The 17,662-nt window shown below is 35.7% G+C and overlaps 2 non-coding genes across 2 annotated transcripts; both read right to left on the bottom strand.

The window, feature by feature from the left end:
• Positions 1–685: 685 nt before the first annotated feature.
• TRNASTOP-UCA (transfer RNA opal suppressor (anticodon UCA)) lies at positions 686–772 on the bottom strand. The gene has a single exon. It is a non-coding gene; the product is annotated as a tRNA-Sec (tRNA).
• Positions 773–14,938: 14,166 nt separating this feature from the next.
• TRNASTOP-UCA (transfer RNA opal suppressor (anticodon UCA)) lies at positions 14,939–15,024 on the bottom strand. Its single transcript has one exon. It is a non-coding gene; the product is annotated as a tRNA-Sec (tRNA).
• Between the last annotated feature and the right edge of the window lie 2,638 nt (positions 15,025–17,662).

Genomic DNA, 17,662 nt, shown 5'->3' with positions numbered 1-17,662 from the left:
TCTTCCAACGATGAAGTGTTTCATCAAAATCTTCCCTTGATGACGAGAAACCCACTCGAAATAAAAATGTATCTTAGTACGACTCTCCTTATCAGTAAAAGTCTTCCCTGTAAAAATTTATAGCTTGTCTAATATCAGAGATAGAAACCTCTTTTGCGAGATTAGATGATGTAAGCTTCTGAATTGATGGTTTTCGTGTACATCAAATCTGAAGGAAAGGTTACCCGTCAAGAAAAGGAATGGTTACTGTTTTCTTAAAGTAATGCTCCACGGAAGTATATTCTGCATTGACACATTGGGCTTTTCGGTAACTGTCTTGTAGCATGCTAACATTAATGTTAAATTTGTTTGCGGCATTACTGTTGTGTTTTAAGATACGATGTGAAGTTATTTGACCGCAATCAGTACCTTATAACACTCTTATCTTAAGGAAATCACCCTATTCTAAATATGTGCGTGGCACCGCTCTATTCACGAACTACATAAACGGTTATCTCGGTATTATTGATACTTTTACCATAATCCGTTCAACGTCCCATGTTTAGAGGTTGGATGATGAAATAGACATATTTAAGGCATAAATGTAATTCTATTGCAATTAATAATTGCTCTATGAGAAAAAACAAAACAATAATATTCAGTAGACAACAACGTTGTATTTAAAGGGTCAGTACATAATAACACTCGCCCAGAAGGTAGAATTGAACTACTCTGACGTTAATCAGCTACGGGTTTGAAGCCCGCACTCCGGACCACCGAAGATCATCTGGGCGGTAATATGGTATTCCTTGGTTCTATATATAATGATAAATTGGAAGTTTTTATGTGTTTGGTGTGAAAGTCAAAACAGTTTAATTATTTCAACCTTTTAAAACTAAAATCAGTGAATTAAGTAAATAAGTAAGTAAAGTAATTTTTCTTGAATTCTTATTAAAATAGTTTAGGTTAGTATTAACGAAATAAAATGTTATATGTCATTTAAAGCAAACAATGAAATCTGCACTATAAACATTTTATTTTATTCGTAGTTAGAGAAGTTCACGACGTCTAGTAGTAAGTTTCTCAACCATGACGCTTTCTTGTTCGAGAGTTTTCCTTGTTTGTCGTCGAATTTATACATGATGACGTGTAGTGAAGTATCTTATAAATGTTTGGAAGAATGACCACTGTAGTTTAACGGTATATTTTTATTGTAATGTAGCACAAAAAAATTTATGGTAAAAGAGAAAGATATTTCGCACTTAATAAAAAATATACTTGATTTGCCAATGACCAGTATTCGCTATTCAAGATGGCGGATGATGATACTCACAACCATGCCCATGACACGCTCGTGCTGACTAGAAGTGTTCCAGCGTCATGCGGAGGAAGTGCGAGGCGTATCATCTCTAATATTAATGCTACGCCAGAAAGTGATGGTTTGAGTAACCAAGTTCAACCTTCCGTTGAGGTTAGTACAGCTGACATTCTACAACAGGCTTTTCAAGAAGCGTCTGAAGAACTTGAACAAATTACTGTAACATATGAAAATGTGCAAAATGTTGTTGGTATTGCAGACGTTCATAGTCAATTCTCAAGAAATGATGAACTCGCTGTTACTGTTGGAGACTCTTCCAACATTCATATTAATCGTGTTAATTCACAAAATGTTGAAAATGGTCTTAGTATATCCAACGTGACTAATAATGTTGGGCCAGTCAACAGACAAGATGTTAACAGTAACAACAGTATTGTTAATGACAAAAGGAAACGAGTCCTAATTTAGAAGTAACAGCACTGCCGCTTGGAAGTGAAATTCAAAATGTGAATTCTGTGTGTTCAGATCTTGTTAACCAAATAGCAGCAGTTGATGGGACAATGGAGTAAGTCTGATCAACAGTGCTGATTTTCTAAGTAAAAGCAATCATAATGTTCAGCCTTATGATCTACAGAGTTTCATTGTAGCAATTCCTGATGTGACCGATGGACTTACTGATAATATTTCTTTTGTAGCACCTGGCTTGTCAGGAAGTTCTTCCTTGGTCAGCCAGCTTTTGACGGTGTGTCTGTTATTGCACAGGGTTATCAGAAAATTCATCTGTAGAATCCCTGTGTGATGTGTCATTTACAACAGTGCCTGCAAGTTCAATTTTTACTACGTGTAGTGCCAGCAGTAGACATATCAGTACAATATCAAGAACAACTAGCTTACCACTACCAGTATCAACATCGGAGGTTTTCTCTGTTGTATCTCAGAGTTTGTCAGGAAATTCACAGACTATATCAGTGGTTCCACGTAGTTTGGCACAACCTTTAAGTCTTTCTGTGACACAAGCAACGTTGCCAGTTGAAGGTTTAAAGCACATTCAGAGATTTCCTGTTTCTGGAGGCTTGCAGAATGTGTTTCCAAGTGTCGAAAAACTAGTTATTTGTGGAAAATAAAATTAATTATTTTATATCGATTATTTCATAACTGTTTCTTATATACTCTTCAAAACAAGAAACGCAAAAGGGATATTTTTGTTATTTTAAAGAGAAATATATGTAATAAGGTTACAAGCTCAGAGTATGTGATGTTACACGTGTTAAGGCACTGATTGTCAGACCAAAATGACAATAAAAGTTGTGCACTTTGAAAACGGAGGAAAACATTGGATTTTCGCCAAAACGCATGCGTGTCCAATAAATTGGTTTGAGAGATCTGCATGTTCTGAAAGTGCAACATGTGCAAAATTTCTATAAAAGTGTTCTCGGTTTCCATAGCTCAGTGTTAAGCCACCGACACGCAATACAGTTACGCCAAGACTGACTGAAGCACAACGCAACAACGCCATTGGTCGCTTGGAAGCAGGCGAATCTCGATCAGATGTTGCCAGAGCTGTGAATGTCTACCCAAGCACCATGACAAGGCTATGGAATCGTCACCAACAACATGGATCAACTTGTGACCGTCCACGATCTGGCAGACCTCGTGTGACCACGTCCGCAGAAGATCGCAACATCCGGTTACGTCACCTTTTGATAGGACCACCACTGCGACGTCTACTGCCTCAACCATACCAGGGCTGCGTAGGATTTCCGATCAGACCGTACGCAACCGTCTACGAGATTCTTAGGCCCCATGTGCAAATCATCATGGTGAACGTCTACGACGTTTTTCAACATGACAACGCCCGTCCTCACACAGCCCGACTCACCACTGTCTTCTTGAGACACCACAACATCAACGTTTTTCCCTGGCCCTCCAGATAACCAGATTTAAACCCCATCGAACATCTTTGGGACGAGTTGGACCGACGTCTGCGACGTCGACAACCTCAACCGCAGACTCTAACTCAGCTTGCAGCTGCTTTGCAGGCTGAGTGGACAGCCATTCCACAGGACGTGATTCGTCATCTCATTGCTTCCATGGGCAGGAGATGCCAAGCAGTTATTGATGCTCACGGGGGGCATACTCGTTATTGACGTTAAATGACGTTAAACTTCACCTAGTGAGCGTGGACTTCGCCTTTGCAGACTTTGGATGTTCAGCAGTGAATGTGCAAAGTTTCACACATGTCATACAGAACTACCCGGAATAAACTTGTTAACAATTTGTGTCACATTTTGTCTTTTGCGTTTCTTTTTTTGAAGAGTATATATTTCTACATTTCTTGATGAATCAGTACTAGACTTAATATAGTGAAAAAAACCTGATGAAGAAGGTAAGGTTTGGTTGAGGATTAGACCGCCTGTTTCTTTCTATACATGAGCGCCTTAATAATTGTTTCTTTAATCCTTATCGGTTACCACGTTTCTTGATCACTCAACACCAAACTAGACAGTGGGAATCATAATAACACGAAGAAGGTTATCAAGGACAATGGTATGATTTTGTTAATAACTACTGTACCTCATCTGTCAAGTTGACTTAAGGACATAAGAAAGACCATAAGGTGGGATAAACACCTATCGAATTTCATACTGAAAGAAGTAGTAAAAAACAATATGTCTTTTTTTCTGTTATTCTTACCTTTATGAATTTTTGTTGAACATTTAATCATTATTATGTTAAAAATGGAAGCAAAATTTCTCATGGTTTTTTGGAAACGAGATTTTTTATCTCCAGTCCAATGGACGGTACTCCAGATAGTATTAAGTAAAGATATTTTTATTAGAACAGGATTAAAACTTAATAGAAATATGTATTACTCTAAGTAAATAGAGAAAAATTATATAGTGTCAGATATCAAAATCTGTGTGTGTTTACTTCGGTTATATCAGTGTTTGAATACTTTTATCATAATCCAATTAACATCTCACGAGATACTTAACTCGTTGAATGTTTGCTTCGAAAAACAAAATAGTGGTACATCCTGTATAAACGTAATGGTAAAATAATTTATAAATATCCGAAGAAAAAGTTTTCAGTTATCATTTAAAGAGAAAGAATCAACTCTCAATGTTATGTACATAAGTGGTCTCTAATGTAGAATTGAACTACTCTGATGTTAATTAGCTCCGTGTTTGTAGCCCGCACTCTAGACCACCAAAGATCATCTGGGGAAATGTAAAATTATATTTTTGGTTTATATGTCTAGGTGAATCTCTTGTATATTTATACGTTTGGTGTCATTACTGAGACGGCTTAAGAACGTTAATATTTTCAAATAAAATCAGGAAACTAAATATGCGGACGAAGTTTGCGGTGGGCGGTGATGACTAGCTGCTTTATTCTAGTTTTACACTGTCAAATAGTTACCTGTTAGCTGGTTTGTTATTTTTTACACAAGAACAATTGTCAAGTTTGACACTAAGCTGTACAAGTTTTGTATTAAGTTATCGTGATATTTGTAGACTGGTTTGTAACATTAAACCGTTGCTCTGATCTCTTTATGATGAGTGGAATTTTTAGCTCCCAACAGTGGTAAACGTTTCACTGTTGAGAGTTGGAAATTCCACTCATCAATAAGAGATCAGGGCACTGGGTTAATGTTACGAAACAGTCTACAAATATCATGATAACTTATTACAAAATCTTGTACAGTTTAATGTCAAACTTGACAATTGTTCTTGTGTTAAAAAAACAGCTAACAGGAAATTATTAGAAAAGACACTCAGTGATAGTTATAATGTTCATGTTTAAACACTGTTAAGCATCCAGTTTTTGTTTATTTTTACTTAAAAATAACAAAGGTAATAAGTCTTTTTACCTCTAAATGCTTTCAAGTATAGAAGCACAGTTACGACAGAAAATGTTCGTACCCCGGCGAGTAGTTTTTTCCTCGAAACTTAAAAAGTATGATGATTAGGCTAATAGACATATGGTATATTATAAATATTATACTAACACACATCTACATAAACATAAATTTTTATCTAAATTGAACGAAAATAAACTGTTTATAAACAAATAACCAAACATAGGAGGGGCAGAAAGTGTTCGTGCATCTACTTTAATGGTCAGTTATGAAGCCTTTCAGGTGAATTACTTGGCGCAATCTCTCCTCATAGACCTCCATGATTGTTTAACAGTACTCGGATGGTATTTTCTTTCATTCTACTTTACAGAAGGCTTCCAACTCTTACAAGGTTTTCGGACGACGCTGATGAACCCTGGTCTTCAATTCATGCCAAACGTTTTCAATTGGGTTGAGATCGGATAACTGCGATGGCCACTCCAAAACGCTTATATGGTTCCTCTGCAACCAGGATTGCACATATTTCGATGTGTGCTTAGGGTCATTGTCGTGCTGGAAAATCCAACGACGCCCAAGCCGCATGTTCCGAGCATCATACTTGATATAAGTGCCTAATATATCAACGTACTCTTCTTTTTTCATAATTCCGTTGACGCGGTGAAGGCTGCTTACATCAAAAGAGCTGAAGGAACCCCATAGCATGATCGAGCCACCTCCGTGTTTAACTGTAGGGACGGTGTTGTTTGGATGATTTCGTTTCCCCTTCTTACGGAAAATATAGCGAACATCATTGTGGCCGAAAAGCTCGATTTTAGTCTCGTCTGACCAAAGAATACTCTTCCAATAGGTAAAGAGTTTATCTACATGCTTTCTTGCATGCCTCAATCGTACTTCTAAATGAACAGGTTTTAAATATGGAGTTCTACAAGGATGGCATGCTTTGATAACAGAAGAGGGTAACATATTCGTAACTGTAGAGGTGCTTACTTCAACCCCAGTTTCCCTTACCAGTTTCTATATGTCATTACGTGTTAAACAAAGGTTCCTGCCAACTTCTCTGAGAACCTTCCTCTTGGCTCTCTCTGGAATTTTGGTGGGGCGTCCGGAACGAGAGAGGTTAGCAGTTGATCCTGTAAGCTTAAACTTGGCAATTATGCTTTGAACAGTAGATTTTAGGCACATTAATTGTGTATCAATACCGAAAAGAGAGACACGAGACTTGTATTTTACAATAATTCGGTTTTTTTTTTAAATCACTGGACAGTTGTTTCCTATTCGTTATGATGACCAAGCAGATAATGACGGAGACGGCGCTAAATTGCCGAAAGTACATGTTTTGCTGGCTAAATTCCAATACTTATGAACCCAGTGTCTAGTTCTGGAGTGGTATAATGTAGTTTATTCGCCAAACTAAACAAAAATTTTACAGGAATATCAGTTTTTCACACGTTCTGAAATGTACGAACACTTTCTACTGCTCCTATTTTTGGTTATTTGTTTATACACAGTTTAATTTACATAAAAAACTATGTAGATTTATAATATTTATTATACATGATACGTCTATCAGCCTAATCGTGATGCTTTTTAAGTTGTGAGCAAAAAATTACTCGGTACGCAAACACTTTCTGTCGTAACTATATGTATACACATACTGTTATTATTCCATTTATAGTGAGAAATATACTTTGTAAAACAGCTACTTTTGGTAAACTATAGGAAATAAATTATGGTTTTATGTTACAACTGTGCATATGTTCTTTTTTTGTGTGTGATAAAACGGAATCAGTTTTTATCTTGATACACATTATAGTATACGTGTTCATAGTATGTGGATTATAAACTTTGTTTCTGTAATATAAGTGAAAAACAAATTAGACATACATTCCTAGTCTGTTTGGGGCGACAATAACAGAAAGTTATGAGGTATTCTTCCTTCTAACACTTTTTTACACACTCAAAACGTGAAGTATATTTATACATACATAAACATGTATGTTTTTATCAAATTACGGAAACAGATATTTCGTTACAGTACTTTGTTCGTAAGAATATTCCAGGATACAAATATTAATATTCTTGTTGTCAGCTAGATTTCTAATGCTGTAATTTGTTTCTTCGTTACTAACTAGAGAAAGTTGTGAATCGTAATGATAACGTTACGATCAGAAGACTTAATAATAAAGCTTGAAGCTATTAAAAGATGATGTCCATACATCCTACAAACAGACATATTTATAGGCTTAAGCACATCGTGGTACAAAGAAACTGAACTCAGAAATCAACTTATATAGAACAAAACATCAAAATTCTCCTAAATACCAGAAACTTATTACAATCAATCTATATCACAAACCGAAGACCTTCAATATTTATTCAACCATTACATAATCCGCGATCGGACATCAACAATGAACCCTTTCTGATTAACGGCTTCAAAGCCTCAACGTGTTTTCGACATAATAAGAACTCTTAAACTTAATCATAAAGTGTTATATTTAAGACAACTTCATTTAAGCTACTTTGTTTTACTTATAATCTTTTTATTATTTTACTCAGTCGTATGCCGTCAAATAGGTCTTTAAATGTACAGATGTAACTAAAATAATACTTCATAGGTCCCTCACACAAATGTTCGACTTCCTTGTTTTTCTGTTCGCAAACTGTCACGTACCAATTTTCATTGTATTAATTTGCACTCTGTTCTCACTTTGATTTCAAACGTCACACCTCATAACATGCCTTATAAATAATCTAAGAGCGAGGTGAAAAGAAATATTTTATTCCTGAACATCCTTGGTATTATTATAATATCCAAGTACCCACCACGATTGAAACAGAAAGAGAAATTTTAAGTAGATAGAGTTGTTTCTAGCCTAGAGAGCGAATCAGTCAACGTGTGTTTAATGAATTATTTGGATCGCTGTTAGCTATTGACGAAACTGAATTACTTCCTATATTATCTTATTTTTCCTTCTGACGTTAGTACTGTAGTTATCGTGGCTGTAAATGTGACCAACAACTTTAAAGAAAGGAATAAACTAATTTCTTATCATTACGTGGACCAGACACTGAATTCGTGATAACGAGGAATTTACTTTAAAGACGGCTAGTACGGGTATTAAAATATTAATTAAAATAGAGCACAAAACTGTTTGCTCTTTTTCTTAACCTTAAGATAACCTAGAAAGGTCGAAACGTTATTCCGTACTCTATTTTAATTGAAATTTTAATACCCATACCAGCCGTTTTCAGATTACACAAAGTGAATTATTGTCACAAGATAATTTAAAATAATTAACCAAAAAAAGACTGATGCTACAACATTATTTTGAGTCTAATGTCTTTCATTTCACATGTCTACACAGAGAGTATAATATTTATAAATATTGTTATGTTTCATTATCTGTGTAACAGATGAAAAACATGAGTCTCCACGTTTCGGCATGAACCCAGTCAGAAAAAAGAAACCTTTGAAATTGTCCTATTCTATAACAACATGAACAGTTGAAAATTATATCATTGTGAATTTGATATATATCATAAAATTCATTATCTTTGCTATTCCATTAATATAAAGTGGGGTCAGTTTATTTGTTTCTGAATTTCGCGCAAAGCTACACGAGGGTTATCTCCGTTAGCCGTCTTTAATTTAGCAGCGTAAGACTAGAGGGAAGGCAGCTAGTCATCACCACCCACCGCCAACTCTTTGGCCACTTTTTACCAATGAATAGTGGGATTGACCGTCACATTGTAACGCCCCCACGGCTGAAAGGGCGAGCATGGTTGATGCGATGAGGATTCGAACCCGCGACCCTCAGATTATGAGTCAAACACCTTAACCCACTTGGACATGCCGGTTCGACAGGGTCAGCCATCTTGCAATGTAGGCTACTTTATTCAAATATTTTTTCTGCATCGATCAATCTGTAAGGCTTTAGAAAGAAAACATTTAGACATAAAAAGTAAAAATATGCATAAGTTCAAATTATAACCAAGAACAGTTTACAAGAGATGACCAAATATACACAAAAATTTTCGTTTTCGTGAAATACAAAAAAAAGTATAAACATCATCCAAACATATATTGCTACTACAGAGTAATTAATGTTTAAAAAACGTGTTTATAAAATATTTATTTAGATTTTATTATGAGAAGAACAATCAATCAGCACTTACCGTCACATGGAGAACATTCAGCTGGTTCACAGTGAAAACGTTATTTGTGAATTTACTAATCCGTACAACGTTGAGAATGACGTTTAACTAGGGAAGAAATAAGTTAATTTGTTATCGTTTCGTGTACTGTATTTTGTCTTCTTTTCACTTAATAATTTAAAATAACCAAGTGAACCAAAGTACAATATTACAAAAATATATTACATGTTGTTACAAAGACTGGGACAAATACACTGCTGGCCAAAATCTTAAGGCCAATGAAGGCCAAATTGATCTACTTCCATGGAACAATATAGCTTCAGGTTATACAGGGGCGTCAATCAGCAGCCGGCTACATGGAAATGTTGGAGAGAGCATCCTTATTAACTGAAGGCCCTCGCTTGTGTGGAAATGACTGGATCTTTCAGCTGAACAACGCTCCAATCCACAATGCTTGCAGGATAGAGGACTTTTGCATGGCGAATAACGTGATTCTTTTGGACCATCCAGCGTGTTTGCCCGAACTGAATCCCATTGAAAATATTTAGGGTGGATGGTAAGGGAAGTGTATAGAAATGGACGTCAATTCAAAGCAGTGCATGATCTTCGTGAAGCCATCTTCACAACTTGGAATAACATTCCAGCCAACCTTCTGCAAACGCTTATATCGACCATGCCAAAGCGAATGTTTGAATTTATTAACAATGATGGCCGTGCAACTCACTACTGAGACCTCTTGAGGGGGATTTCCTATCCTGTTCAGGACTTCCTTTTCATGTGGTCTTAAACTTTTGACCAGCTAGTATTTAGGCTAATTTCATAGTGTTCACATTTTACCTATTAAATGCTAAAAAGTTTTTTATTTTTATTTTCTCTTTTCTTATTTTCATGTTTCGAAGCTCTACTCAAATAAGTGGTTGAGTCTAACAACGCAAAATGCATATTTTTTCTTTATGTTCATTGGCCTTAAGATTTTGACCAGAAGTGTATGTAATGATATAACATAAACGTTACTTTTATAGAAAGAAAGACTGTCTCATGTGGCAAAACGAAAACCTAAACAGAAAAATAGTATAAAGTTAAGCAAGCTAAGAAAGTCGTGTTTAAGTAATAATTTCAAAGAAATTTAGTGAAATAAAAGAGAGAGGCTATCCATTTAGAGACTGCAGTACTTAATAGTAATGATAGACTAGGATTCCAAGTGTTTTACCCTGCCGAAATCAAAGAAAATGGTCAAATATTATATTTATTTCTTGGCCAACGTTCTTTTGACGAATTAAACTACACAAACAAGTAAGAGCAAAAAAAAAATTAAAAGTAGGTGAAAAACAAATGTGAAACGTTTATCTCACTAACTAAAGAAGAAAATATAAAGCAAAGTGTGTGTGTGTATCCGGTAAAAATATACACAGTCTTGTAGACTGGCGTGGTAAACTATGGTTGTTCTATTACATTTCACTTTATAATACATTCTGCTTACCGCTTCCTATATTGTGAAAGGTCCTTTCCAAGTATTTCATGCACGAAAAAAACAACACAAAAAACAACCTGTCGGACTCATGAGCGATAGAAAGACCATTCAAAGTATTTGTTACGATACGTTATGCGCATGTACGTTAATATTGTAAAGAGGTCGATAACAATTACAATTCAAAATTTTCTAAAACAACAGTTTTTCGACTACAACCTGATCACGTCAGCGGGGCTAGCGTCTCGCCGGCTCAGTCAATCGATAAAAGATTTCTCCAGCTTACTTGACTGGTCTGTGTGCATCTGCTTTTGACAATCCGATAAAAAGTCAGTTTTATATATATATGCAGATTTAAAATAAATGGTAAACATATCATACACGTATTAAATATTTTTTGAACCAAACGGATAGCTCTACTTATCGATGAATAGATTTAGATTTGAATTTCTGGCAGAGCAACACAAGGGCATTTTTCTGCACTACTTGTCCCTAATTTAGTAGTGAAAAACTAGAGATAAGGAGCTAGTCATCATCACCCACTACCAACAAATAGTGAGTAGGATTGACTGTCACATTATAATACCTCATGAATTAAAGGGTGAGTAAGTTTAGTGGGACGGGTATTCCAATTCCCGAACCTCAAATTGTGAGTGAAGCACCCTAATGTCCTCAGAGAACAGACACATGATAGATTCTAAAGTATATAGTTTATACATGTATAACATAAAATTAAGCAACCATGATTATTAATAAATTATGAATTTTAAAACAACGTAAATATCCTACTACAATAAGTAATCAAACAAGAATTAAAACCGCAATCACAAATCTATAAACTTTTGTCAGATATAAAAGACTGTTTGGTGTAGATAGTATTATTTTTTGTTTTTTGTAACTCATTTTATTGAGGCTATCGAATGCTGTGTTAATAATCCGTTGATGTTGAGGATATGGAGATTTGTAGAAGATATAAGTAATAAACATGTATATAACAACGATCAAACGAGCCAAAATAGAGAGAAAAATTAAAGTCACGCGAAATAAAAGATCGGTCAGAGAAAAGTTAAATCTAAAGTTAACGATTTTGGGAATAAAAGGGTTAATATCTTAGAACAAGACTAATAATTTTGAATGATATAAGAAGAAGAAATTGTCTCGCAAAAGGGTGTTCTAAAGTAATTGAACAAAGGGTGTTCTAAAGTAATTGAACAAAAAAGTGTTCTAAAGTAATTGAACAAAAGGGTGTTCTAAAGTAATTGAACTCACCTGAGTGGATGATTATTAGAAGTAAAAAATTATGAAATATAGTTCGGCTTGTCAACTCAATTTTAAAGTAATTGAATTGTCATAACTGGACTTTTGACAAGACAAAGTGTTTAAGATACAACTATGATATCTATAGCGTAAAGAATCTTTGTATAATATACACGTTTACGTTGTTTCAAATACATATATTATTTTAATTGTCGATTTTATTGCCGTCAATTCAGAGACACCAACTGCAGAAGAATCCTCAGCCTAACACACCTATATATTTACATTACTATATATACTACAAAAAACAGTTAACGACAAATTTATTCCCAATTTGCCAGGTCTATACACTTATCTGTAGACCAAAGTAAGCATTAAATTTTATAAATTTCTGATTGTGGTTCTAATTCTTGCGAAAGTTATAATTATTAGGGATATGGCTATTACTGAAAGTTTATGGACGTTGCGTCCATTTCATGGACACATAAAAACTGAACAAATAAACGGGAAAATAAAAGAAAATTTTTAAATGAAAGCAGGGATCGTTTGTTATTCCTAGAATTGCTATAGTATCAAAAACAAAATAAATACTAAAATAAATATATACAAACAAGTGATACCAGTTGGATATGTTTTAAAACGATTCGTACATGTAAACGAAGCAGTTTAAATTTTCCAGTGAAATTAAGGATTGAATATTATTTAAAAATTTCTCCAACCAGCATCGCTTTGTTTGTGTACCTTTTATTGTTAAATTTATTTTGTTTTGGGCCTGACATGGCCAGGTGGTTAGGGCTCTGGACTCGTAATCTGAGTGTCGCGGGTTCGAATCCCCGTCACATTAAACATGTTCGCTGTTTCAGCCGTGGAATAGTTATAATGTGGAGTCAATCCCACTATTCATTGATAAAGGGTAGCTCAAAAGTTGAGCTTACATTGCTTAGTTAGGGACGGTTAGCACTGATAGCCTTCATGTAGCTTTGCGTGAAATTCAAACAAAAACAAATATTCTCTTTTAAATATTTCTATGTATAAACACCGATCTCTACTTTCCGTTAAACTTTTATTTCTCTTTCCTATTTTTATACCTGCTCATCAGGAAGTTTGGTCACATTCCTTGACTAACCAGGTCCGTGCGCAGAATGTTTTAAAGAGGAGTTCCAATTTGTGAGATCAAAAGCCAACACATACTGTACAAGTAAAGGTCTAGAACTTGCTTCCTTAAAATATTTTGTTCTAAATACGTGCTAAGATATTAAGTTTGAAAGCCATTTTACAAGAACAATTTCATGGCTCTTTACATAAATTCTTCAAGCATCCCGTGGAAAGTCAATAAATCATTATCCTGTTTAAATACTGCATGGAGAGCTAGAATTACCTTAAAATAAATATATACGTTTTATTATAGTAAAATACTGTATTATCTACATGCAGAGTAGTTATTAATTGTTAAATTACATTATTAATTTAAATATCTCTGTACAGCAATAGTATATTAGCTGTTTCAGTCATTGGTTACCGTGTACGTACATGTACACACTATTAAAATTACATATCAGCATGTTTCCTTCTTTGGTACGGCCCAGCATGCTCGCCATTTCAGTCGGGAAGGGCGTTGTAATGTTTCGATAAATTCCACTATTCGTCGGTAAAAGTGTAGCCCAAGAGTTTACGGTGGGTGATGATGACTAGCTGCCTTCCCTCTAGTCTTACTCTGCTAAATTAGGGACGGTAAGCGCAGATAGCCCTCGAGTAGCTTACGTGAAATTCAACAAACAAACAAATCATTCTCTTAGGGTTCGTTTCCATGTTTATATGCAGTTTGAATGTTGATTGCAGTGTCGTAATGATTATGGATTAAAGTTAGAATATAAAATCTTTCTTGTCTTCTGTCCATCTAGAACCAGGTTTTGACATGTGACTTTGTTTTCATTTGTTAAGTTTTACAACTTGCTTTAATGTGCCTTCCAAGGCAGAGACGTCAACAATAGAAATGGCCCAGACATATCTCTGAACCTTTGAAAGAGTCTGTATACATCTTAATCGAATATTCATAAGACGAAGAACAGATACTAAACATTCCCATGAACATGAACTTAGTGGCAGTGTTGGAAAGAGTTTCAGTAAGCGAAAATATTTGGTACATTGAAGTACGTTTAAACAATCAACCAGAATGTGAAGCCTATCCTAGAAAGGTATAGAAAGTAATTTTGTCTTCCAACGATGAAGTGTTTCATCAAAAATCTTCCCTTGATGACGAGAAACCCACTCGAAATATAAATGTATCTTAGTACGAATCTCCTTATCAGTAAAAATCTTCTCTGTAAAATTATATAGCTTGTCTAATATCAGAGATAGAAACCTCTTTTGCGAGATTAGATGATGTAAGCTTCTGAATTGATGGTTTTCGTGTACATCAAATCTGAAGGAAAGGTTACCCGTCAAAAAAAGGAATGGTTACTGTTTTCTTAAAGTAATGCTCCACGGAAGTATATTCTGCATTGACACATTGGGCTTTTCGGTAACTGTCTTCTAGCATGCTAACATTAATGTTAAATTTGTTTGCGGCATTACTGTTGTGTTTTAAGATACGATGTGAAGTTATTTGACCGCAATCAGTACCTTATAACACTCTTATCTTAAGGAAATCACCCTATTATAAATATGTGCGTGGCACCGCTCTATTCACGAACTACATAAACGGTTATCTCGGTATTATTGATACTTTTACCATAATCCGTTCAACGTCCCATGTTTAGAGGTTGGATGATGAAATAGACATATTTAAGGCATAAATGTAATTCTATTGCAATTAATAGTTGCTCTATGAGAAAAAAAACAATAATATTCAGTAGACAACAACGTTGTATTTAAAGGATCAGTCCATAATAACACTCGCCCAGAAGGTAGAATTGAACTACTCTGACGTTAATCAGCTACGGGTTTGAAGCCCGCACCCGGACCACCGAAGATCATCTGGGCGGTAATATGGTATTCCTTGGTTCTATATATAATGATAAATTGGAAGTTTTTTATGTGTTTGGTGTGAAAGTCAAAATAGTTTAATTATTTCAACCTTTTAAAACTAAAATCAGTGAATTAAGTAAACAAGTAAGTAAAGTAATTTTTCTTGAATTCTTATTAAAATAGTTTAGGTTAGTATTAACGAAATAAAATGTTATATGTCTTTTAAAGCAAACAATGAAACCTGTACTATAAACATTTTATTTTATTCGTAGTTAGAGATGTTCACGACGTCTAGTAGTAAGTTTCTCAACCATGACGCTTTCTTGTTCGAGAGTTTTCCTTGTTTGTCGTCGAATTTATACATGATGACGTGTAGTGAAGTATCTTATAAATGTTTGGAAGAATGACCACTGTAGTTTAACGGTATATTTTTTATTGTAATGTAGCACAAAAATTTTTATGGTAAAAGAGAAAGATATTTCGCACTTAATAAAAAAATATATTTGATTTGCCAATGACCAGTATTCGCTATTCAAGATGGCGGATGATGATACTCACAACCATGCCCATGACACGCTCGTGCTGACTAGAAGTGTTCCAGCGTCATGCGGAGGAAGTGCGAGGCGTATCATCTCTAATATTAATGCTACGCCAGAAAGTGATGGTTTGAGTAACCAAGTTCAACCTTCCGTTGAGGTTAGTACAGCTGACATTCTACAACAGGCTTTTCAAGAAGCGTCTGAAGAACTTGAACAAATTACTGTAACATATGAAAATGTGCAAAATGTTGTTGGTATTGCAGACGTTCATAGTCAATTCTCAAGAAATGATGAACTCGCTGTTACTGTTGGAGACTCTTCCAACATTCATATTAATCGTGTTAATTCACAAAATGTTGAAAATGGTCTTAGTATATCCAACGTGACTAATAATGTTGGGCTAGTCAACAGACAAGATGTTAACAGTAACAACAGTATTGTTAATGACAAAAAGGAAACAAGTCCTAATTTAGAAGTAAGAGCACTGCCGCTTGGAAGTGAAATTCAAAATGTGAATTCTGTGTGTTCAGATCTTGTTAACCAAATAGTAGCAGTTGATGGGACCAATGGAGTAAGACTGATCAACAGTGGTGATTTTCTAAGTACAAGCAATCATAATGTTCAGCCTTATGATCTACAGAGTTTCATTGTAGCAATTCCTGATGTGACCGATGGACTTACTGATAATATTTCTTTTGTAGCACCTGGCTTGTAAGGAAGTTCTTCCTTGGTCAGCCAGCTTCCTGACGGTGTGTCTGTTATTGCACAGGGGTTATCAGAAAATTCATCTGTAGAATCCCTGTGTGATGTGTCATTTACAACAGTGCCTGCAAGTTCAATTTTTACTACGTGTAGTGCCAGCAGTAGACATATCAGTACAATATCAAGAACAACTAGCTTACCACTACCAGTATCAACATCGGAGGTTTTCTCTGTTGTATCTCAGAGTTTGTCAGGAAATTCACAGACTATATCAGTGGTTCCACGTAGTTTGGCACAACCTTTCAGTTTTCTGTGACACAAGCAACGTTGCCAGATGAAGGTATAAAGCACATTCAGAGATTTCCTGTTTCTGGAGGCTTGCAGAATGTGTTTCCAAGTGTTTCACCCTGCCGAAAAACTAGTTATTTGTGGAAAATAAAATTAATTATTTTATATCGATTATTTCATAACTGTTTCTTATATACTCTTCAAAACAAGAAACGCAAAAGGGATATTTTGTTATTTTAAAGAGAAATATATGTAATAAGGTTACAAGCTCAGAGTATGTGATGTTACACGTGTTAAGGCACTGATTGTCAGACCAAAATGACAATAAAAGTTGTGCACTTTGAAAACGGAGGAAAACATTGGATTTTCGCCAAAACGCATGCGTGTCCAATAAATTTGTTTGAGAGATCTATATGTTCTGAAAGTGCAACATGTGCAAAATCGCTATAAAAGAGACGGTTCTCGGTTTCCATAGCTCAGTGTTAAGCCACCGACACGCAATACAGTTTCGCCAAGACTGACTGAAGCACAACGCAACAACACCATTGGTCGCTTGGAAGCAGGCGAATCTCGATCAGATGTTGCCAGAGCTGTGAATGTCTACCCAAGCACCATGCCAAGGCTATGCAATCGTCACCAACAACATGGATGAACTTGTGACCGTCCACGATCTGGCAGACCTCGTGTGACCACGTCCGCAGAAGATCGCAACATCCGGTTACGTCAACTTCTAGATAGGACCACCACTACGACGTCTACTGCCTCAACCATACCAGGGCTGCGTAGGATTTCCGATCAGTCCGTACGCAACCGTCTACGAGATTCTTAGGCCCCATGTGTAAATCATCATGGTGAACGTCAACAACGTTTTTTCAACATGACAACGCCCGTCCTCACACAGCCCGACTCACCACTGTCTTCTTGAGACACCACAACATCAACGTTTTTCCCTGGCCCTCCAGATAACCAGATTTAAACCCCATCGAACATCTTTGGGAAGAGTTGGACCGACGTCTGCGACGTCGACAACCTCAACCGCAGACTCTACCTCAGCTTGCAGCTGCTTTGCAGGCTGAGTGGACAGCTATTCCACAGGAAGTGATTCGTCATCTCATTAGTTCCAT

Source organism: Tachypleus tridentatus, chromosome 9 (genome assembly GCF_004210375.1).
Source record: "Tachypleus tridentatus isolate NWPU-2018 chromosome 9, ASM421037v1, whole genome shotgun sequence".
Taxonomy (NCBI): Eukaryota; Metazoa; Arthropoda; class Merostomata; order Xiphosura; family Limulidae; genus Tachypleus; species Tachypleus tridentatus.
The sequence above is the reverse complement of the archived record's forward strand: the minus strand, read 5'-3'. Positions and strand labels throughout refer to the sequence as shown.